Here is a 24,758-nt window from a genome sequence, read left to right on the forward strand (position 1 = left end):
GCTGGTGTACGTTTTCAAATACACTTTCAGGCAGGCAGGCAAGTGATTCAGTGATCTGCAGTGCATTAAATATATATACAGTCTCCAACATATATATATCCACTGCATTCCAGTCTAGCTGAGCCTATATCTGACTGCAGGCCATTGCTGGTGTACGTTTTCAAATACACTTTCAGGCAGGCAGGCAAGTGATTCAGTGATCTGCAGTGCATTAAATATATATACAGTCTCCAACATATATATATCCACTGCATTCCAGTCTAGCCAAGCCTATATCTGACTGCAGGCCACTGCTGGTGTACGTTTTCAAATTCGCTTTCAGGCAGGCAGGCAGGCAGGCAGGCAAGTGATTCAGTGATCTGCAGTGCATTAAATATATATACAGTCTCCAACATATATATATATATATGTATATATATATATATACATATATATATATATATATCCACTGCATTCCAGTCTAGCCAAGCCTATATCTGACTGCAGGCCATTCCTGGAGTACATTTTCAAATATACTTTCAGGCAGACAGGCAAGTGATTCAGTGATCTGCAGTGCATAAAATATATATACAGTCTCCTACATATATATATCCACTGCATTCTAGTCTAGCCAAGCCTATACCTGACTATAGGCCATTCCTGGTGTATGTATTCAAAGACACTTTCAGGCAAGCAGGCCAGGCAGGTGATTCAGTGATCTGCAGTGCATAAAGATATATATACAGTCTCCTACATATATATCCACTGCATTCTAGTCTAGCCAAGCCTATACCTGACAACAGGCCATTCCTGGATGTACGTATTCAAAGACACTTTCAGGCAGGCAGGCCAGGCAGGTGATACAGTGATCTGCAGTGCATAAAGATATATATACAGTCTCCCACATATAGATCCACTGCATTGTAGTCTAGCCAAGCCTATACCTGACTACAGTCCATTCCTGGTGTACGTTTTTAACAACACTTTCAGGCAGGCAGGTGATTCAGTGATCTGCAGTGCATAAAGATATTGTCAGACTTACACGTACCTGACTGACGAACCCGATATAGCAGAGGATGGCCTCCCGTATGTATCTGGTTCCCGGCCCCTGATAGAGCACACAGAAGGCACGGGAGCTCAGAATGGTATGAGAGCCTGGCGGGTAGTTTGCAGGGATGAGGCTCAGGATCCTGATGCAAGCTGGCAGGTGATAATAGGTAGGCTGGAGATCAGCTAACAAGTGCAGAGCAGACAGATCCGGTCATTAGCACAGTCGGCAGCAGACGTTCAGCACGGTACAAAGGGAGCAGGCAGATTCAAAGTCCAGGTCACAGGCAGGTTTTGGCAACAGGCAATCGGCATGGTACAAGGGGTCAGGCAGGTTCAAAGTCGGAAGCAGGCCGGGGTCAAATGCAGGCGGAAAGCAGAGAGAAAGTCCAGTAAACAAGCCGGGTCACAGGGAGATCAGATCAATTCACAGGCCAACAGGAAGCTAGGGAACAGGAAGCTGATGATCAGACAGCACCGAGCACAGCATCCCAGCAGGCTAAATAGAGCATCCGGTGCCAAATGCCGCGAGCACGCCAGCGCGAGCCAGCACGAAGCGGCGCACACCAGAGTGTCCAGTAAGTGTCCTGCAGCGAGATCCTCTCTGACAGATATATATACAGTCTCCTACATATATATCCACTGCATTCTAGTCTAGCTAAGCCTATACCTGACTGCAGGCCATTCCTGGTGTAATTTTTCAAGTAAACTTCAGGCGGTGCTTTGCTAATCCAATTTTATAGCATGTCTGGAAGGCCACCAAGGACAGGCAGACGCTCACAGGCCACTAAAAGAGGGCAAGCAGGCTCTCTGTCTACAGCCAACAGTGCTGGTCGTGGACATGGTGCATCCTCAGCACGTGGCCGTGGGGCACGCTTGTCCTTTTTTTCCAAAGCCGGTCGTGTTGAGGCACAACATGCAGAAGAGCTGGTAGAGTGGATCGCAAAGCCGTCCTCATCCACCTCATCCTCTGTCACCCAGGCTAAGACAAGTTTGGCTGCCAATGCAGCTGCCAAAGCGGCCTATTCCATTAGCTCAATGGCATCAGTCACTCCTTTCCTAGCCCCACCATCATGTCCTCAGGAGTCCCCCAAACTGTTCGACCACAGTGTCGGGTACATGCTGCAGGAGGATACGCAGCGTTTTGAAGGCTCCAATGATGGTACCCAGGTTGAGGATGAAGGAAGTAACGTGAGCCCAGAGAGAGGGGGGGTGCCCAAGAAGGACAATAAACTGGCAGTCATGTTCCCCCATCTGCAGCATACTGCCAGGTTTGCTCTAGTAGCGAGGAGGGAGGGGATGATTAGATCACTGACTCTATGTGGGTGCCTGATAGAAGAGAGGAGGAGGCGGCACATCTCCAACGAGGCAGGATGCCCCCCAGGGGCCAGCTTAAGGACAGCCAACCAACTGCATGACACCGCAGAGCTCCGCATGTGCAGGGCGCTGCTGACTCAGCGCGTTTTTTCAAAAGTTCTTTGGTGTGGGCCTTTTTTGAGATATGTGCAGCAAAACTCCGCCATTGCTGTTTGCAACATATATCTGAAGCGTATCAAGCATGGCCAAAACAGCAGCCGCTTGGGCTCCACATGCTTGACCAGACATATGTTGAGCTCCCATGCAGTCCGTTGGCAACAGTACTTAAAAGACCCACACCAAAGAACAGGGCAGACCTCTCCTTGCTCCTCAGCAGCTGGGATCTCCAACCCCACTATACCTTCAGTCCTCTCAGAGACCTGCACTGAGAGTGTAGAATGAACAAGAACACCGGAGGAAGAACCAGAAGAACCAGAAGAAGAAGAAGATGGAGGAAGAAACCGAAGGAAGTTAGAAGACAGAAGATAGAAGGAAGAAGAAAGAAGAAGAATTTAAATAAAGGAATTGTCAAAAACTGTCTCTTGTCATTTTTAACATTTTTGACACTTTTTTTGTGAAATGGTAGGGGTACCATGAAGGTGTAGAATTAGGTGTCCCAAGCACTTGCGGGCAATCTGCTAGCGGTACACCTAAATCCGATTGTAGCAGGCAAATTTCCCTACCCCAGTTGCTAAACTGTTGAAAGAAATTTGGTCCCAGCCATCCACATGCTCAGCGGCTGAATTCTAGTTTGGCTAAATTGCTAGCACTCCAACTGCTGCCTTTTCAGCTGGTAGACTCTGCCCTCTTTCGAGAATTTGTGGACTGTGCGGTACCTCAGTGGCAGGTTCCCAAACATTTTTTTTCTCGGAAGGCCATTCCGGTTCTCTACCGGCATGTGGAAGGCAATGTCTTGGCCTTGTTGGACAGGGCGGTCAGCGGTAAGGTGCATATTACCGCTGACTCCTGGTCCAGCAGGCATGGACAGGGACGTTTCCTTTCTTTCATGGCGCACTGGGTAACCGTGCTGGCAGCTGGGAAGGATGCAGGACAGGGTGTTGGAGCTTGTTCCGCTTCCATGCCTCCAAAATGCTGGTAGTGGTGATTCTGCCACACCTCTCTGCTCAACTCCCTCCTTCTTCTCCCTCTATGGCCTCTTCCTGTGCAGATTTGTCCTCTGAACCAGCGGTGCTCCTACGCAAACAGTCAGGCAAAAAGATGCCATGCAGTGCTTGAGTTATATTGCTTAGGGGACAGGAGCCACACTGGGGCAGAGATTCTGGCAGCTCTGTAGGGGCAGGTTCAGAGGTGGTTGATGCCACGCCAGCTTCAGCCAGGAATGGTGGTTTGCGACAATGGCACCAACATCCTCTCTGCCCTCTGACAGGGACACTTCACCCATGTTCCCTGTTTGGCTCACATCCTTAATTTGGTGGTGCAGCGGTTCTTGTGCAGGTACCTGAGCTTACAAGATCTCCTGAGGCAGGCCAGGAAAGTCTGTGGGCATTTCCAGCGGTCATATAATGCCAGTGCTTGGCTGGCCGACCTTCAAAAGGAATGCAACCTGCCCAGGAACCGCCTCATCTGTGACATGCCCACCAGGTGGAACTCAACGTTGGCAATGCTGCAGTGGCTGCACACGCAGCAGAGGCCATCAATGAGTACCTGTGCGAGTATGGCACCAGGACAGGGTCAGGGGAGCTTGGCTTTTTTTTCGCCACGCCAGTGGCTAATGATCAAGGATGCATGCACTGTCCTGTCACCATTTGAGGAGGCCACGAAGATGGTGAGCAGTGACAGTGCATGCATCAGTGATACTGTCCCTCTTGTTTTCCTGTTGGAGCACACGCTGCGTGGAACAATGGACAGGGCACTTGAGGCAGAACAGAGGGAGGAAGAGGAGGACTTCCTTACCTCTCAAGGCCCCCTTTATCCAGACAGTATTCCTGCAGGCCCGCCTATCACACAGGAAGAGGAGGAGGAGGATTGTGTCAGCATGGAGGTGGAGGCTGGCATTCAGCATCAGCAACAGTCTTCAAGGGATCATTTTCAGTCCCTAGAAACCCATGGACTTGTGTCTGGCTGGGAGGAGGTGGCTGCAGATCATGTTGTCCCTAGTGACCCAGAGGACTCTGGACCGAATGCTTCAGCAAAGCTACGCTGCATGGCCTCCCTGATCCTGCAAAGCCTGCGAAAGGGCCCTCGGATTTGTGGTATCAAGGGGAGGGATCAATACTTGCTAGCAACCCTTCTTGATCCACGTTACAAGGGTAAGGTTGCGGAACCAATCCAGCCTTTGCAGAGGGAACAGAGGATGAAACATCTTCGGGAGGCCTTGCAGAAAGGTTTGTACAACGAGTTTCCAGAGCCTGGGAGGTTGCAATTTCCTGGTTCTCCTGGACAACGTGTTGCTGAGGCTTCGGTCAGTTACAGAAGGAGCCGTGCAGAAGGTGCCGTCTGACCGATGCGTTCAGACAATTTTTTTAGTCCGCAGCCCCAAGGTCTGATCGGTTCCAGCATCTGATTTACATACCTTGAATACCTTAGGGCAAGATCAGACCTGGAGACCTTTCCAACCGAAAATGCACTGGGTTACTGGGTCTTGAGGATGGATCACTGGGCAGAGCTTGCACAGTATGCAATTGAGCTACTGGCCTGTCCTGCATCCAGTGTTCTATCTGAACTAGGGATGAGCCCCCCTGTTCAGTTCGCACCAGAACATGCGAACAGGCAAAAAATTTGTTCGAACACGCGAACACCGTTAAAGTCTATGGGGCACGAACATTAATAATCAAAAGTGCTAATTTTAAAGGCTTATATGCAGGTTATTGTCATAAAAAGTGTTTGGGGACACGGGTCCTGCATCAGGGGACATGGATCAATGTAAAAAAAAATTTTAAAAACGGACGTTTTTTTCGGGAGCAGTGATTTTAATAATACTTAAAGTGAAACAATAAAAGTGTAATATTCCTTTAAATTTCATATCTGGGGAGTGTCTACAGTATGCCTGTAAAGGGGCGCATGTTTCCCGTGTTTAGAACAGTCTGACAGAAAAATGACATTTCAAAGGAAAAAAAGTAATTTAAAACTACTCGCGGCTATTAATGAATTGCCAGTCCGACAATACACAGGTCTGGTATGGATATTAAGGGGAACCCCGGCCAAATTTTTTTAAAAAAATGGTGTGGGGGTCCCCCTCAAAATCTATACCAGACCCTTCAGATCTGGTATGGATTTTAAGGGGAACCCCGTGCCAAAATTTTTTAAAAAATGGCGTGGGGTCCCCCCAAAAATTCATACCAGACCCTTATCCGAGCACACAACCTGGCAGGCCGCAGGAAAAGAGGGGGAATAAGAGAGCACCCCCCCTGAACCGTACCAGGCCACATGTCCTCAACATTGGGAGGGTGCTTTGGGGTATCCCCCCACAACACCTTGTCCCCATGTTGATGGGGACAAGGGCCTCATCCCCACAACCCTTGCCTGGTGGTTGTGGGGGTCTGCGGGCAGAGGGCTTATCAGAATCTGGAAGCCCCTTTAACAAGGGGACCCCCAGATCCCGGCCCTCCACCCGTGTGAAATGGTAAGGGGGTACAAAAGTACCCCTACCATTTCACAAAAAAAGTGTCAAAAATGTTAAAAATGACAAGAGACAGTTTTTGACAATTCCTTTATTTAAATTCTTCTTCTTTCTTCTTCCTTCTATCTTCTGTCTTCTAACTTCCTTCGGTTTCTTCCTCCATCTTCTTCTTCTTCTGGTTCTTCTGGTTCTTCCTCCGGTGTTCTTGTTCAGCATCTTCCTCCGTGGTGCCGGCGTCTTCTTCCCTTCTTCTTCTCGGGCCGCTCCACGTCCACCATGATGGGAGGCTCCTGCTGTGTGACGCTTTTCCTCTTCTGACGGTTCTTAAATAACAGACAGCGGGGCCACCCGGTGAGCCCGCCCCCCTCTGACGCACGGTGACTTCCCTGTCTGCCCCCTCTGGCGTCATGGGGAATGCCACAGGGAAGTCCCCGTGCGTCAGAGGGGGGGGGGGTCACTAGGTGGCCCCGCCCTCCGTTATTTAAGAACCGTCAGAAAAGGAGAAGCCTCACACAGCGGGAGCCTCCCATCATGGTGGATGCGGAGCGGCCCGGGAAGAAGAAGGGAAGAAGACGCCTGCGCCGCGGAGGAAGATGCCGGACGAGAACACCGGAGGAAGAACCAAAAGAACCAGAAGAAGAAGAAGACGGAGGAAGAAACTGAAGGAAGATAGAGGATAGAAGATAGAAGATAGAAGAAAGAAGATAGAAGAAAGAAGAAGCATTTAAATAAATGAATTGTCAAAAACTGTCTCTTGTCATTTTTAACATTTTTGACACTTTTTTGTGAAATGGTAGGTACCCCCTTATCATTTCACACGGGGGGAGGGCCGGGATCTGGGGGTCCCCTTGTTAAAGGGGGCTTCCAGATTTCGATAAGCCCCCTGCCCGCAGACCCCCACAACCACCGGGCAAGTGTTGTGGGGATGAGACCCTTCTCCCCATCAACATGGGGACAAGGTGTTTTGGGGGGCTACCCCAAAGCACCCTCCCAATGTTGAGGGCATGTGGCCTGGTACGGTTCAGGAGGGGGGCGCTCTCTCGTCCCCCCCTCTTTTCCTGCGGCCTGCCAGGTTGCGTGCTCGGATAAGGGTCTGGTATGGATATTTGGGGGGACCTCACGCCTTTTTTTTTTAATTTTGGCACGGGGTTCCCCTTAAAACCCATACCAGACCTGAAGGGTCTGGTATAGATTCTGAGGGGGACCCCACGCCATTTTTTTTTTTTAATTTTGGCTTGGGTTCCCCTTAATATCCATACTAGACCTGAAGGGCCTGGTATGGAATTTAGGGGGACCCCCACGTCATTTTTTTAAATTTTGTTTTGGGGTTCCCCTGTGGGGAATTCCCATGCTGTTTTTATCAATGAACTTTTATGTGTATTGTCGGACCGGCAATTCATTAATAGCCGCGAGTAGTTTTAAATGACTTTTTTCCTTTGAAATGTCATTTTGCTGTCAGACTGTTCTAAACACAGGAAACATGCGCCCCTTTACAGGCATACTATAGACAACCCCCAGGTACAAAATTTAAAGGAATATTACACTTTTATTGTTTCACTTTAAGCATTATTAAAATCACTGCTCCCGAAAAAAACAGACATTTTTAAAACTTTTTTTGCATTGATCCATGTCCCCTGGGGCAGGTCCCAGGTCCCCAAACACTTTTTATGACAATAACTTGCATATAAGCCTTTAAAATTAGCACTTTTGATTTCTCCCATAGACTTTTAAAGGGTGTTCCGCGGCTTTCCAATTTGCCACGAACACCCCAAATTGTTTGCTGTTTGGCGAACTGGCGAACAGCCGATGTTCGAGTTGAACATGAAGCTCATCCCTATCTGAACGCACATTCAGTGCTGCTAGAGGCTTTGTAACCAATCACAGAGTGCGCCTGTCCACAGACTAGATTGATCGGCTCACCTTCATAAAAATGAATCAGTCTTGGATCACCAGCTACCAAGCACCTGATGCTGATGTAACCGATTAATTTTTTTATGAATGTGAGATCCCTTGAAGACTGCCTATGCTGATGCTGAGTGACTATCCTGTTATGCTGAGTGACTATCCTATTCCTCCTCAATGTTCATGTTGATAGCTTCCAAGAACATTTTTGGTTCTGGGCACCAGCACCAGTGTCTAAATCCCAATTTTTATGCCTCTGTTTAACAGGGGCGAGTAATTACAATTTTTGCTGTAATATTTTGCAGCAGGGCTCGTTCCTGCGCTCAACTAGAGTATCTGTGAGGTGTTGCAGCGTTGTGGCACCAGCACCAGTGCCTAAAGCCCAATTTTTCTTCCCCTGTTTAACAGAGGCATGTAATTACAATTTTTGCTGTAATATTTTACAGCAGGGCTCGTTCCTGGGCTTAACTAGAGTATTTGTGAGGGGTTGCAGTATTGTGACACCAGCACCAGTGCCTAAAGCCAATTTTTTCTGCCCCTGTTTAACAGGGGTGTGTAATTACAATTTTGCTGTAATATTTTGCAGCAGGGCTTGTTCTTGCACTCAACTAGAGTATCTGTGAGGGGTTGCAGTGTTGTGGCACCAGCACCAGTGCCTAAAGCCCAATTTTTCTGCCCCTGTTTAACAGGGGCGTGTAATTACAATTCTTGATATAATATTTTACAGCAGAGCCCGTTCCAGTGCCCACCAAGAGTAACTGTGAGGGCTTATAGTGTTATGGCAACACCACCACACCACCACCAAAGGCCCAATTTTTCTGACTCTGTTCAACAGGGGCATGTAATTACAATTCTTGATAGAATATTTCACAGCAGGGCCCGTTCCAGCGCCCACCAAGTGTAACTGTGAGGGCTTACAGTGTTCTGGTACCACCAACACCTAAGGCCCAAATTTCTGCAGAGTATATAGGGCAGGCCATATAGTATATACAGGCGGCCTCCTACTTTCAAACATCCGACTTCCAAACAACTCCTACTTACAAACGGAGGGAGACAACAGTAAGGCCCCTTTCACACTGGGGCAGGGGCGGCAGCGACGGTAAAACGCCGCTATTGTTAGCGGCGCTTTACCATCGGTATTCGGCCGCTGGCGGGGCTGTTTTACCCCCCGCTAGCGGCCGAGAAAGGGTTAAAAACCACCGCAAAGCGCCTCTGCAGATTGATTTCAATGGGCAGGAGCGGTGGAGGAGTGGCGTATACACCGCTCCTTCACCTCTCCGAAGATGCTGCTAGCAGGACTTTTTTTACCATCCTGTCAAAGCACCGCTCCAGCCTTGGGGCTTTCACATTGGAGACAAAGCAGCGGCACTTTCAGGTCAGTTTGCAGGCGCTATTTTTAGCGCAATAGTGCCTGCAAACCACCCCAGTGTGAAAGAGCTCTTAGTGAAAGGAAATCTACCCCTAGGAAGGGAAATTCTCTCCTGTAAGAGTTAATATGGAAAAAAGGTGTCTCCACTGATGCTTTATTATCACCAATCCTTGTTTTCCTAAAAAACCCAAATTTTCAAAATCCAATTGTCATTGGGACAGAAAGTGAGGTGAAATATTCTGAACAGGGGCACAGACAGCAAAACAAATGTTACAGGGGTGATGATAACCCTTCCCTATGTTATCCAAAAATCTTTTTTTTGGCTGGAGCTACACTTAAAAAATTTACCTGTTTCAAATTACAAACAGATTTAACTTAAGAACAAACCTACAGTCCCTGTCTTGTTTGGACCGCCTGTATACTGCTGTTCAGAGTATATAGGGCCTGAGGGCCCCTCCCCTTTTTTTTTTTAATTTGGGTGCGGGGTTCCCCTCAAAATCCATACAAGACCCAAAGGGCCTGGTAATGGCCTGGGGGGTTAACCATGCCGTTTTTCTCAATAATTTTCATCCATATTGCCGGGACCCAACATTACATTACAGCCGCAAGCAGTTTTAAATGACTTTTATTCCTTTAGAAATGTAATTTTGTGCAGGGACTGTTCTAAACATGGGAAACATGCGCCATTTTACAGGCATACTATAGACACCCCCCAGGTACGATATTTAAAGGAATATTTCACTTTTATTTTTTCACTTCAAGCATCGTTAAAATCACTGCTCCCGAAAATACAGCCATTTTTAAAACTTTCTTTTGCATTGATACATGTCCCCTGGGGCAGGATCCAGGTCCCCAAACCCTTTTAAGGACAATAAGTTGTATACTAGCCTTTAAAATTTGCACTTTTGATTTCTTACGTTCGAGTCCCATAGACTTTAACAGTGTTCGAATGCTCGCGCGAATGTTTTCTGGATGTTTTCTGGATGCAAACCGGGGGTGTTCGCCTCATCCCTATTTAGCACAGGTGCACATTGCAAAAAACATTTACTTTAAGAGCTTAGCATGCAAATCTTGGCTGGTTTTTCTCAATTTAAAGAACCAGGATGTGAAGAAGAGCAAATAAAATAGCTTGCTCTTAATAACCAGCCTGCCAATTTTGTGCTAAGACGAGGATACAAGGTTTAATCAGTGTTGCAAAAAATAAATATTTGCCATACCTAAGGCTGTTTTCATCCTGCTTCCTGCTGATTCTCATGTAAACTCCAGATAAAGAAAGTATTGTAATACTTGCAAGGTAACTTATAACAGAATTTCACAATCTTTAGTATGTGAATGGCTGTGAAAATTAAAGAATGCTTTCATGCAGGTTTCACTTGACTAAACATAGAACTAATTTGAGATAGAGCATTTAATTTAGTTTTCAAGAGCAGATATGGGTTCTTTATGAAGAAAAAAGGGGCATAGGAAGGCTTTCTGGAAAAGGACTTTTCCTCTTACTAACATTCTTGATGTTAGAACAAGTAAGGTGTATGCAATAGTATACAATTAGAATGTTCACATTTATATAAAATTGCTTTTAAACTTTGGAAGCAATATGTCAATTCATTGTAAACGCTAATCCTCACATAGAGACTTAAGTCACAGCTTGCTGCTTATATTGTAACGCCATGGGAAATGGAAATAGTCATTCTGGTTAAGCAGGGTAATTTAGGTATTGAATATACCTATAGTTGTTTGTAAAAGTAACTGTCCCATTTACAGTTTTATTTTTTACCATTTCAGATCAAATTACATCTAATAATGCAATAATTAAGCCTAGTGCTGTTATTATGGAATTTGCATGTTTAATAAAGGTATATATCTGTCCTTCTTACTTATTGGCACGATGTACCTTACTCATGAAAATATTATTAAGGATCATTTAGGTAGTGTCTTTTTTGTCCCATATCATCTGCATAGCAGATCCTTTTATGTCTACTGAGTGCATAAAAACTTTGCGAGGAAAGCAACTTTACCACAGCAGCGCAGGATTTCTTTTCTTTGTTTTCCTTGTTTGCAGGCCCCTCTTACATACTTACATTCGTACTTGATTCTATGTGCTTCCTCTAGGGCAGGACCCAAACAGGCCTTGGGTTTTTTATCCCAATTAGTACCCCTCCCCCACCCCCTCAAATGTTTGAAACTGTCAGGTGTGTTTTTTAACCTAATTAGTACCCCTCCCCCACCCCCTCAAATGTTTGAAACTGTCAGGTGTGTTTTTAACCTAATTAATACCCCTCCCCCACCCCCTCAAATGTTTGAAACTGTCAGGTGTGTTTTTTTAACCCAATTAGTACCCCTCCCCCACCCCCTCAAATGTTTGAAACTGTCAGGTGTGTTTTTTAACCCAATTAGTACCCCTCCCCCACCCCCTCAAATGTTTGAAACTGTCAGGTGTGTTTTTTAACCCATTTAGTACCCCTCCCCCACCCTCTCAAATATTTGAAACTGTCAGGTGTGTTTTTTAACCTAATTAGTACCCTTCCCCCACACCCTCAAATGTTTGAAACTGTCAGGTGTGTTTTTTACCCTAATTAGTACCCCTCCCCCCACATTAAAATTGTTCAATGGGCCATCAGAGGGGGTGAGTAATCTTATAAGTGGGCCTTATGTTTTTTATAATTAAACTAACAAAAAAGCATATTAATAATGTTCGATTGCTGTTGTTCAAGAATGTTTTTGTGTAATCTGATATCCAAGTTATGTTTAAAAGTACTTATCTTATTTTTTTTTTTTTTTGGTTTCACTCCACAGTTTCCTTCCAGTACACAGGAATGGCAGACTGTGGCCTCCTAGTTCACTGACCGTTGGAACTTTCCCAACTGTGTCGGGGCGATTGATGGGAAGCATGTCCGCATTGTGCCACTACCCCATTCGGGGTCTTATTTCTACAACTATAAGGGCTTCCATAGTGTAGTTTTGATGGCGGTGGTCTCGGCACATTTGGACTTTCTGTTTGTGGACATGGGGAAGAACGGCTGGATTCTGACGGAAGAGTCTTTGCACAGACCGAGCTGTGCCAGCGTCTCCAGACTGGTGGCCTGGGATTGCCACCTGATGACCAGAGTGTGGATGGACTCCCCTCAGTTTTTATCGCTGATGAAGCATTTGCTCTCGGCGAGCACTTGCTGAGGCCGTTCCCCCAAAGGACACTCACCCCTGAGAGGAGGGTATTTAATTACCGGCTGGCCAGAGCAAGAAGAGTTGTGAAGAATGCCTTTGGGATTCTGGCCAGCCGGTTCCGTTTGTTCCTCTCGACCATAAATCTGGCGGACTATAAACTAAATCATGTCATACTGGCTTGCTGCATACTCCATAATTTTTTAAGAAGGCATTTCGCTACATATATGACCTCTGTTGGGCCTGAGGCCGGACTTGGGGTTGACCAAACTCTCACAGGCCTGAATATTTGCCGTATTGGCTTGGCCCCCCAAACCACACGTCAAGTGCGTGACCGATATGTCAATTATTTTAATGGTCGGGGGGCCATTGCTATTCAAGAAGAGCTCTAATTTCTTAAAAAAATAAAGAAAATAAATTTTGGCTCAAATATCTTGTTTTTATTCTTGTTTGCATTTAGTTTTGTTTGTCTCCTAGTGCACTTGTAGTAGTGTCAAGTGCATTTCCCTTTATTTAATAAGGCCCTTTGTCACTGTAACCACACAAAAATTAGCAAAACATCTTATTGATAAATAATCAGCCACACACATTGTAGTAGTTAAAACATTTTACTGTGTGCACACTGAAAGGTGCATTTTTGGGTTAATTTTTTTGGGGGGGAAAATATTTTTTTTTAATTTTTTAATTTTTTTTTTTTTTTTGGAAAATATATACCGTATTTATCGGCGTATAACACACACTGGCGTATAACACGCACCCCAAGTTTAGGAGGGAATTTTAAGGAAAAAAAACTTTTAGGAGGGAAGTTTAAGGGAAAAAAACTTACATTTAAATGCCCATCATTGCAGCCTTCTCAGTGCAGCCTTGCCCCAGTGCAGCCATGTCAGTGCAGCCTTGTCAGTGCAGCCTTGTCAGTGCAGCCTTCCCCAGTGTCCATTGCAGCCTTATCCCAGTGCAGCCTTGCCCCAGTGCAGCCTTGCCCCAGTGCAACCTTGCAGCTCGCAGTTTGAAAATCGTGGCGCTCCCCTGCGATCCTGTGGTCCCCTGCGATCCTGAGCTTCAAAATCGCCAACCGCAATTTGAAAATGGCGCCGCCGGCGCCGAAATACACAGAGCCGGTCCTCGGCTCTTCTCAGCGGCTCTCGTTCCCTTTCGGCTCCACTCGTAGTCCTGCCCGGGATGGGCGTGACTGTGAGCGGAGCTATCCGAACCTAGCCGAGTACACTCGGCTAGGTTCGGGTGGTGCTCGAGTGAAGCCGAAAGTGGCCGAGAAGAGCCGAGAACTGGCTCTGTGTATTTCGGCGCCGGCGGCGCCATTTTCAAATCGCGGTCAGCGATTTTGAAGCTCAGGATCGCAGGGGATCGGCGTATAACACGCACCCGCGATTTTCCCCTGATTTTAAGGGGAAAAAAGTGCGTGTTATACGCCGATAAATACGGTATATATTTTTTTGGTTCTTTAAGGCAGATTTTAAAAAAAGTAGACCTTGTTTACAAAAGTACACTTAACAACAGTGTTTTTAAAAACATACATAAAAAAAAAGAACTTACAAAGTTCAACATGTGTGAATAACGGTGCTGGTGATGTCACCCTTGTAAAGGCACAAATTTGCAGATGCAGAAAATTGTTCAGAAAAGGTTCACGTCAACATGTGCTATCTCCCATCATGGGGGACCAATGTACGTGTTTTGTGTGTGCAATCCCTTTGTTCCTCTCACAAATTAACATTTTTAGGATGAAGGGGTTGCAAACACAAAACAAGTACATGGATATCCCCTGATGGAAGATAGCACATGATGACACACCGTGTGCATCTGCAAATTGGTTTATTTTTAATGGAAAAACTTCTAAATTATAACAAAAAACAAACTTGACAATGAAATGAAGAACATGATTGATGTTTTTAGGCAAAACATTGTTATATTCTGCCCAAAACATCAATCATGTTCTTCATTTCCTGTTGCATGGTGTCCAGCCGCATTTTCATGCTCTCAATTTGGTCACGCATGTTATCTATTTGGCCATTCCACAACATTATCTGTCCAATAAGGCGTTGTGCACTGTCTGTGCTGAATGGCTCTTCCGCTTGGCCTTCCACAACCAGAACCTCACCTAAAATGTGTGGATAAAAAAAGGGTTAAAATATGCACGCCTTAATACATTACCTTAAGCTGGGGTGTCAGTCACTCACTTGGTGGGGTTGAAAGCTCGCACACTTCCTCCACCTCTCCTTCCTCCAGCTCGTTGGGTGTGCGTGGTCTTGGGCTGGGGCTTGGGATATCTTCAACTTCAGGCTGGTGACTTGGGGGGGTCCTGGGATCCTTGGACTGTTGTCTGAGTCTTTTCTCCCCTATGATAATTAAACAAAAGGTATAGTTAAAACACAGTCATATTTTTTATGTTAAAAATTAATATGAAACGGTGGTTATGAGTTGTGGACAATTGCCTTTTTTAGTCCACAAAAATTTAGAAGACGGGATCTAAATTCCCTCTGAACAACAATTCTAAACAAGACACATTTTCATGCAAGTTTCATAGATGCAGACACCTCAATGATCTCCTATGTGTATTACCCCTCAAAAATGTATTTATGGTCACATAGTACACTAGTGCTCGTAAGTCCAGATGTGGAAACAGCTGCCGTGTCCTGTCCTTACATTACACTGAATCATTTTTGAAGAAGCATTATATTTTCAAACACATCTACACCACACCACCAAATTTTGGGAATATGGCAAATTATCAAGACCTAAATGTATGTCCAACCCTGTAACATCGTATTTGGCGAAAAAATAACGTCATTTTCTTAGTATCATATGTATTTTACAAAGAACGGTCTTTATGAACGATGCTGTATTAACAAAAAAAATATGGATCAGCATGCAAGTTAAGTATCTCACTAGGAACACACAACAAGTACTTACTTTTTTTAAGCAGCTTCTTTATTTGCCAATATTGTTCTGGCTCCCTACTTTTGATGTCAGACCACCGCTTCCTCAATTGTTCTTTCGACCGTTTAGTGCCAAATTTAGCTTCTAGAGTGGTTACAACTGAGGACATTATTTTGTCCTTACGCATATTCGGTCGTGTGTATGGTCCTTTTTTCCCATCGTAGTCCTCCCTTCTCAATATGGACACCATCTCCACCATCTCTTCAAAAGCCATGTTGGTGGCCTTATATCTCCTCCTGGATGTGGATGCTTGTGGCTCCGGGCTTTCCTCCGCGCTACTTCCACTTAATCTCTCCGCCATCTTTCTCAATATACTCCCACTGCGCAACAAAGAGTGAAGGGGCGGGGACAAATCGTACTAAAGAACTTCAGGGGCGGGCGACGCAGGCGGAGCATGACACATGCGCAGTGTATATATTACGATGGCCTACATATGTCCGTGCGGAAATAGCGAGTGTCAGAAACGAAGGTAAGATTAAACATGGGTGTGTGTGTGTGTGTGTGTGTGTTTGGTGAATGTGTTTGGTGTGTGTGTGTGTGTGTGTGTGTATATGTGTCCCCTAGATTCTTCAAAAAATAATCCTGAGTTCTGACTGACATTACAGTTTTGATCTTGTGTCTTGTCTTTCAGCAAAAATGAATCCCTTTAAGGAGGAAGATTTTTTTGTCCAGATTTATAGATTTATATCAGGAAAACAAAAACCTGTGGGAGGTCAAACACTCACTATATTACAATAGAGATGTAAGGAAGGCAACACTGGGCACACTTTTAGAATTTGTGAAGACTCGAGTCCCCCAGGCAGACCTCAAGTTTGTGGACAAGAAAATTGGTATCTTGCGAAATATGTATAAGTGGGAACACAATAAAATCCAGGAGTCGCTCAGATCCGGAGCAGCAGCCGACCAAGTTTATGTACCCAAGCTGTGGTACTACCACAAACTGTGATTCCTGGATGACCAGACAGAAGCCAGGCAATCACTTTCAACCCTTCCCCCCACCCTTCCCTCCAGCTTTCCCCCCACTCTTCCCTCCAGCCTTCCATCCACCTCCACCCCAGCTGAGGAGTCCCAGGAAGAACTGGGCGTTTTCATCCTTGATGAAGTGGATGCGCCCAGCTTCAGCCAGGTATGCTTTTTTGTTGAATTTGTGATTGTGTAAATATTAATGATGTTAATGTCTCAAATTTTTAAGTGCTTCATAAAAAATGACTTCATCACAAATATTAATATGTAGACATATCACTAGACAGTAGTAGCCAAAAATATACAGATATTGTTGATCAGCTGGAATAATGGTGGGGTCAAATAGATAGCCTTTACTATCTGTTTAGAATTAGATTTGCAAGTCATGAGCTGAAAATTGTGTGTGATTGCGTAACCCAAAATTACAACTATGTCCTTTTTTTGACACAGGATGACCTCAGCCAGGAGGAGGCCTTGCCCAGTGGGAGAGAGGAGGAGGCCTTGTCCAGTAAGAGAGAGGAGGAGGCTGTGGCTGGGCCCAGTAGAAGCCGCACGGAGTGTCAGGTGCCTCCCCTCTGCATTATCACCAAAAGGCCCAGAAGAATGACACAAACTGAGGAGGAATCCTTAGCCCTCATTCGTGAAGCAAGCAAAATAATAAGCACACCACCCAATGCAGAACAGGCGTATGGGACATATATGGCCAGCAGATTGCTGGAACTGGAAATGGGGCAACGCGTCCTCTGTGAGGGTCTGATTTGGCAGGCCTATCAGAAGGGCTTGAGAGGGGAGCTTACTGCTATAACCTATCTGGCAGATGAAGCCACTCCTCCTCCTTCTCCTGCCCCAAGTACACCACCAGAGGTACAGCCTCCAAGGAAGGCTGCAGAGAAGCGTGGAGGGAAGGCTGCAGAGAAGCGTGCAGGGAAGGCTCCACGGAAGAGTCGAAAGTGATTGCCTGGCTTCTGTCTGGTCTGACTGTGCTCCCTGTGCTCCCTGTGCTCCCTAGTCACAAGAGACCAATTTTCTTGTCCTCAAACTTGATGTGTGTCCTTGTTTGACGAAAGGCTTCACAGATTCCAAAAGTGTCTCCAGTGTTGCCTTCCTATTTTTTTTTTACCAAAATAAATGGAATTTTTAGTTACCTTACATTATTGACTATGTGTTTTGATTACAAAACGACATTTTGTTTGGGAGTAGGCAGGTACAGGTCAAAAAGACTATGGGGTTGATTTACTAAAAGCAAATAGACTGTGCACTTTGCAGAGTGCAGTTGCCCTCTGCAAGTGCAATTGCTCCAGAGCTTAGTAAATGAGGTAAGGCTTGACTTTGCAAAGAGTACCCAATCCCGTGCAAGGAAAATTAAAAAAACAGCAATTTTGCTTGCACATGATTGGATGATGGAAGTCAGCAGAGCTTCTGCTCATTTACTAAGCTCTGGAGCAACTGCTCTTGCAGAGGGCAACTGCACAGTCTTTTTCCCTTTAGTAAATCAACCCCTATGTGTGTTTGTTCCTAAAGGCAAAATCGTTTAGAAAATCAAGTGCAAAGTACTAGTGCAAAGTGCACTTTAGAAATTGCACTGCAAGTGCACTTGTTGGAAGTGCAGTCGCTGTAAACCTGAGGGGAAGAGCTGAAATGAGGGGAAGCTCTGCTGATTTTATCATACAATCATGTGCAAGAAAAAGGTTTTTTTTTTTTTTTTTTTTTTTTGGTTCCTTGCATGTGCCCCTCGGATCCGCAGCGAATGCACTTCCAAATGCTGTTTATGTGCAATTCCAAGTACAATTTGCACTTGTAGTGAAAAATGAATTTGCCTTTGCAAAATAAACCCCCCTATGTCTAATTAACAAGGGACACCAACCTCATTAAGGTTCCTTAAAACAACATAAAATATTAAGGTTATTGTGGTAACTTGAAACTACAAAAATTAAAAAAAAAAAAAAAACATTTGGTATAATTTAGCACACATTGGAAAATAGATAGTGTTTAAATCAAAAAAAAAAAAAAAAAAAAAGAGTCCAGAATCTAATTTAATACTTTATTTATGGAGATCTGGCTTTTTAAAAATATCATATTAGTCATGGCATGAGGATAAATCATGAAGAAAGTAGTTTGTAAGAACTCTGTGTGAATATAAAGCACCAAAACAACTTCATTCCTCTTGCATTATAAAGAAAAAAAAAGCACTGTATTAAAAGATCACAGAAGAGGAATGTGCTAGCTTTAAGACGAAGGCTAGTTTTACCAGACCGAGCGCTTCCATCTTGTAATTGCTTCAGAGCATGCGTCAGTTTGAGTCCGTCGGACTAGCACACACAGGACCGGTTTGTCCGCTAGAAAGAAGAGTCCGTCGGATAGATTTAAAACATGTTTCAAATCTAAGTCCGTCCAACTTTTGACCAAACAAAGTCCGCTGGAGCCCACACACGATTGAATTGTCTGACGAAATCCCGTCCGCCGGGCAAAGTCTGCCGTAAAGTCCGCTCGTGTGTACGCAGCATAAGTCTGCCTAGAGAATTAGTCTTATTTGCTTTAATGTATCATTCAGTATAAAGAAATGGTGTCTTCAGCTGGGATATTTCTGAGTGTGAAAATGAGTGTTACATAAATCTTTGTCATTGCTTAAATAAAGGTTTTGTAGAGTTAAGAGCTTGTGTTAATGTGTCTAGTTTTTCAACATACATCAAGAATTTTAGCGAAGACCATGATTTATTGTAACTGGTGTTAAAGATGTTGATGAGGAGGAAGTGCCAAAATATCCAAAAAGGCAGATTATAGGATCCTTGTCAATTTGTATCCTCTATATGGTATGCATGTAGTTTGGAATTTGGTCCCAGAAGGTAGATATCATTCTTGGCACAACTCCACATTCTATGAAGCAGTGTGGGTTGTATGGTGTCATGCCAAGAACAGGTTGAGGCTGAGGGATCTGGTTTATCAATCAATAATATTAATTATTATAATACAGAATGTATATAGCACCAACAGTTTGTGTAGTGCTTTACAATACAGTAAAGACAGTACAGATTAAATACAATAAAATACAAAAGGTTAAGAGTTTAACGTCCATAGAACTTTTTCTTTACTTGAACATTATTCTGAGCAGAATAAACAGCAATTCTACAATGTTCAAGTGGGAGTAAACTCCCTTGTATGATTTTCACCTATAGGTAAGTCTATACCTATTAGGCTTACCATTAGGTACAGTAAATATCTCCTAAACATGCATACGCGGGCTGTTTCTTTAGAGCCTTGCCATAAACAGAAACTCCCACACGCATGCGCGGGAGTGACGTCATAGACGCCTCGGCCATTTATATTGCCGAAGTGCGCTAACCGGGAAGAAAGACGGATGAAGATTGAAGCGCCTTCCTTCAGTGTTGACAGCGCACCACTGGAGGGCTTCGTTTTCAGGTAAGTCTGTCATAATGTGCTAGTATGCGATGCATTCTAGCACATTATGACTTAAACTGCCCGAGCCCAATTTTTGTTTTTTATGCAGTTTATTACCGCTTTAAGTTTAAGACCTGACATTATGATCAGAGCTTCCATGAGATCTCTCACTCTGCATGAAGGACCAATGATTGCTTGCCTCAACGCCACAGAGGCATACTTAGAAGTATGGACTTCCAAAAAACAAACAATCATACTCACCTAGGTGGATGCAGCATTGCTCCAGTGCTGCATCTGTCCCCTGCTAGCTCTGCAGTGAATACTGAACGATCAAACACTGCTGATTTCTCAGTTCTTCCCCTGCTCCCTTAGCAGAGAGCTGTCAGTCACCGCCTCTCTGCTTCACCCTCCTGTGCTCAGTGGAGCGCTGGGCTGTGGAGGGAGCTAGAGCGATTGGCTTAAGCCCTCAGCAGACCGTCTGGGTGATGTCAGCCAACAGCGGACTTTAGCCTGCTGTCGGCTGAAAATGGGTCACAGGGGTGCAGGACAAACTGCACTCCTGTGATCTACAGGAGAAGTATAACCAAAATAGCTTTGGCCATACTTCTCCTTTAATGAACCCAGGGGGAGCACATTCAATCATGCCATATTCTCCTAGCTTACTTGTCAACCTGCTCTTACTCTACTAGGGAAATGCATCCGCCACAAAAAGGGCAAGCTATACAAGGAACTTCATTGTTAGATCCTTTGAAGATGACCTTGGAATTTTTTAACTAGGCGCCAGCTTGGATGACTCTCTCGTGAACTGTTCAGACATGTCTAATTGAAAGAAGTTTCAGGGATATATCCAGATCATAAGGGATTTTATTTCAGAAGGCCAAGCGATCACTTGGAGCACCCCATGAAGTCTAAACTGGCCTTTTCATCCTGCTACCTCCCCAACCCCTGATGATAAATATCAGAAGAATTTTGTGATAATTTGAAACTGTATTGTAAGTAACTAATATCCACCTGATGCAGTATGATGTTGTCTTTTACAATGAAAATTGATGACGTTGTGTTCCCCAGTCATCACTTGGTTAATCTATGTTGAAATATTTCAACCTGCCTGCAATATGGCCTAAACTAATATATCATTACATGACCACAGGTCAAAGTCATACTTATCATCAGGAATGTTTCCTAATTTTCCTGCTATAACATAGTATAACCTTGCAATGTCAGAAACGGTCAGACAGCTCATTTCATCAAATATTAATAAACTCTGTCTGTGATGCTATCATCACTGGATAAATTGTGGAGCCTATTAGAAATGTATTAAGCTTATGACGCATGAACAGCAATATAGTCTACATTGTGTGAGCAGGGGTCAGTATCACAGGGTAAACAGTAGAAACAAACATCTAAGAATACTATGAAGTGTTCAAATTCACATTGAGATGCGTTTATTAAAACTTTTTCATCTGCTGAACAGGGACTCTCCTGTTATTGTTACAGTGTAATCTGGTGGCGTTGATAATGACACCCGTGTTCTTAATTCACTAAAATAATTCACTAAAATATCATTGCAGAAATTTCTTTCTGAATCAGTGTTTAAAGCTGAACTCCAGGCAGTTAAATGCATTTTTAAAAGCATCTATTCTAAGAACATGAATTTGACTTGGCATCAGCCCCTTGCAATACTTTGTACAGTGAAACGTAGACTGGCACAGGGAGAAGCAGCACAAAGAGTGTTGAAGTGCTCATGTGCTAACAAGGAACATGCTGATCACAGGAGAGACTGGCACAGGGATGAGCTAATCAGTCTGCTTCTTCTCCTTTACTGTCCAGTCACAGGATGAGGGAAGGAAAAAACATAGCTGCAAAATAGTTTTTTGGCTGGTCGTGCTGTGTGGCCGGACTGTGTATCTAAGAACTAAATGTACAAAAATACAAAACAGACAGCTCTTATATATATTTAATTTGTGCATTTAGTGGATCGTTATATGCTACTTTGAATTCTAAATCTGTCCTAATTGCTAAGAAAGAAATCATTAGGTCACCAGGTGATCGCTCCACGAGCCACCACGTATATTTAATACTTGATGCATGTCATGCAGTTTCTCCATTACTGGGGAAGTAATGAACATCAGTATTTTACTTCTTTTGTATTTTGACTTGGATAACCATTTTAGCAGATGTGATATTGTTTGCTATTCTAAGTCATTTTACTGCATGTGTCTGAGCCCATGTTCACACTGATGTGATGTGATTCTACATGCAATTTGGAGTGCCAGTGCAGTGCGATTTTGTGGTTCGATTTGTACTTTTCAGATGTGATTCTCACAGGCTATATAGCTTAAAATCGCACAACACCTGAACTAAACAGTAGCACAGGACCCTTTTTTTTTAATCTTAAAATCAAGATTCTAATACACTTCAAGGCCTTTACATTTAATTACTTAGACACATGAAAAGGAACATGTGTCCTTGAACTTTACTTAAACACTTATGGTGTGAATTTTTGGGTTCAGAGTTTTTGTCATGGATTTTTGCACACCATATTGATGCTGTCTATTGGTGGCATTATTGGTGCTGTATTAGCATTATAGTATTGTTTGTATTGTGAAACCCGCAGGCTTGGTTACATCAGGTAAAATATTTTTAGGTTAAGTTTAAGAAAAAGTTTAGAAAACTGTTAAATCTAGGGGTTACCCAGTCCTCCCAACGGTCATCAACTCTGTATTTAGGCTTTTTAGGGAACCCTTTTCTGCATTATTGTAAGTTCAGGGCACTGTGTGGTTTTAAGGTATTAACAGGGTTTCCATGGTCCCAAACTGTCACCAAGAACCGAGGAGGTGCCTAGCTGATTTTCTTATAGACAGCTTTTGCCTCTGGGTTTTGTCTCATTTGCTGTGTCATCACTGCCCTATTGATTAGTTGATTAGTTATTCCTTTGGGTATACAGTGCCCAGATTTTCAACACACACTTGGAATTAGCTGCAAAAATTGTAAAGAGCAAAGTGCAAATACCTCGGGATTGGATTGGGATTTTGAAGGCAACCAAACCAATTAAAGAAAATCATATTACAGTATATCAAATCTTTAATATTCAATGAAGTAAAATAGAACTACAAATGTTAAAACCACAAAACAGCCGCAGTTGTCCACAGTTAGCTTATGTACAATTAACATCAATTAACAAATACATGTTGGTCTGTTGGGTGGAACTCCCCAAAACCATTACATTGTATAGATCTAGTGTTCCACATAGTTGCTTGCATAATGGAATCTGGTAATTGTGGCCAACTGCGGTCGTTTTGTGGTTTCAAAATTAGTATTTCTATTTTACTTCATTTAATATTAAAGATTACATTTTAATGAAATATGGTTTTCTTTAGTTGGTTTGGTTGCCTTCAAAATCCCATAGGGGTTGATTGAATTTTACTATTTGTGTGATAGGGATGGTGGCAACCCTTTTCCCACAACAGAGTGAACTTGCAAATACCTATGGCATCCAATCAGATTTCATATTCACTGTTCTAAGTACAGTAACATGAAATATTTCATGGTTGGGAAAGCATCCTGACAGCCAGTTCCTGTAGCTAAGACAAGCTTTTCAATTATTGTCAGTAAGGTATCTGCTCATCTGTGGCTAGCCTTGCAGAATAAAGGTGAGCGGGAATATAACTATAGCAAATCCTGGTTCAGAATTCATGAGAACCTGCAGGCCATTGTTTAACCAGTTTGCATATAACATGTTTTATGTTTTATTTACTGGGAGGCATCTTGCGTCACTGTGTCAGCAGTGTCTATGTAGAATTTGTATATAGTATCCAAGATTTAGAAGCATTCTAATTTTGAAGCAGTGTGTTACGTGTATGTTTTTAATGATATACATACAGGCATGCCTATCATAAGTTGAATGTCAATGAGTGAGGCAGAATATGTTTTTTCTGGCACATCTTTTTCTAACAATGACTGAAGTGTACATCTGTATACTGCTGCCTGTGTTTCATGTCTTTTTTGTCAGCCTAAAGAATAGCCATTTTTTATTTTATTATAGTGACTCATTTCATTTTTAAAACATCCAACCTTTTAGTTGACAATGCACAGCAGTCCATTCCTGTAGAAGATTTTTTCTTTTTCTTTTGAACTGTCAATCGGCTTTTCAGAAGTATAAAATGATGTGCCATTTACAGCAAGGCAAAAGGGAATGAAAATGCTCAGATGGGAACTACTGATGAGTTTGCAGCTCAGAGCTCAGAGCAAGTGCTTTAGTACCCACTAGGGTGACAGAAACTTAAACTCCAGGCTAAACACATATTAACTTTGGTCAATTTGTGTAATTCTTCCAGATCTGTACAGTAATCCAGTATGACACAGCTCCTAAACTTTTCTTTTGTGCAGGACCTTACTTTGATGAAGACCAGTCACTTCTTGCTCTTTCTTTGGGTGACTGGTCCTGCATCCCCCAGTAGTTCCCTGCAGGGATCCTTTAGTGGGATGACTTGATGGGTCCCACCCACAGCTCTGCTCTCTGCACAGATTATTTAAAGTGATGATGCCACCGCTACTTTTATAAGATAATATCTGGGTAAATTGAAATTATACATGTTATGGCTATTGAGGTGTATGTTTAAATTAAAGTTTTTATGCCTTGAGTTTAGCTTTAAGGTGTAACTTTTCATCCTTATTGTTTCAGATCATTTATTCTGCTTGTAATGAATTCATCCAATTAGATATGTTATAGTGTCAAAAAAGTCACCCTATTGGCCACAACCTCCTTTTCTGGCTAGGTAAGTTCCAAGTCTGTCAGGTTCTCTACCCACTGATCTTCACTTTTATGGAAATTTCTGCAGTCAACTTTTCTCCTCCAGGTGAATAATTTGCACACTGTTATAGATTAGGGATCATAAGATTCTAAACATGTTCATTTCCCTCCCCTTGCCCTTAATTTTTTGAGCAGATTGTGCAAAAAAAGGAATAGCTACAGTATATGTCTTTGAAGGATTTTAGTCATCCACGTTATGGTATAGGTAGTGGTTGTCAACCAAAAAGAACTGAACATTCTGG

General features: G+C 43.6%; 1 long non-coding RNA gene across 1 annotated transcript in view; it reads left to right on the plus strand.

The window, feature by feature from the left end:
- LOC141126708 (uncharacterized) overlaps positions 1-12,705 on the plus strand; it is a 31,476-nt gene extending 18,771 nt beyond the window's left edge. The window contains exon 4 of the long non-coding RNA XR_012241445.1: positions 12,027-12,705. This is a non-coding gene — a long non-coding RNA (uncharacterized lncRNA). The remainder of the gene's footprint in view (positions 1-12,026) is intronic.
- Positions 12,706-24,758: the final 12,053 nt, after the last annotated feature.

The sequence above is a fragment of the Aquarana catesbeiana genome, linkage group LG01 (genome assembly GCF_042186555.1).
Source record: "Aquarana catesbeiana isolate 2022-GZ linkage group LG01, ASM4218655v1, whole genome shotgun sequence".
Classification (NCBI taxonomy): Eukaryota; Metazoa; Chordata; class Amphibia; order Anura; family Ranidae; genus Aquarana; species Aquarana catesbeiana.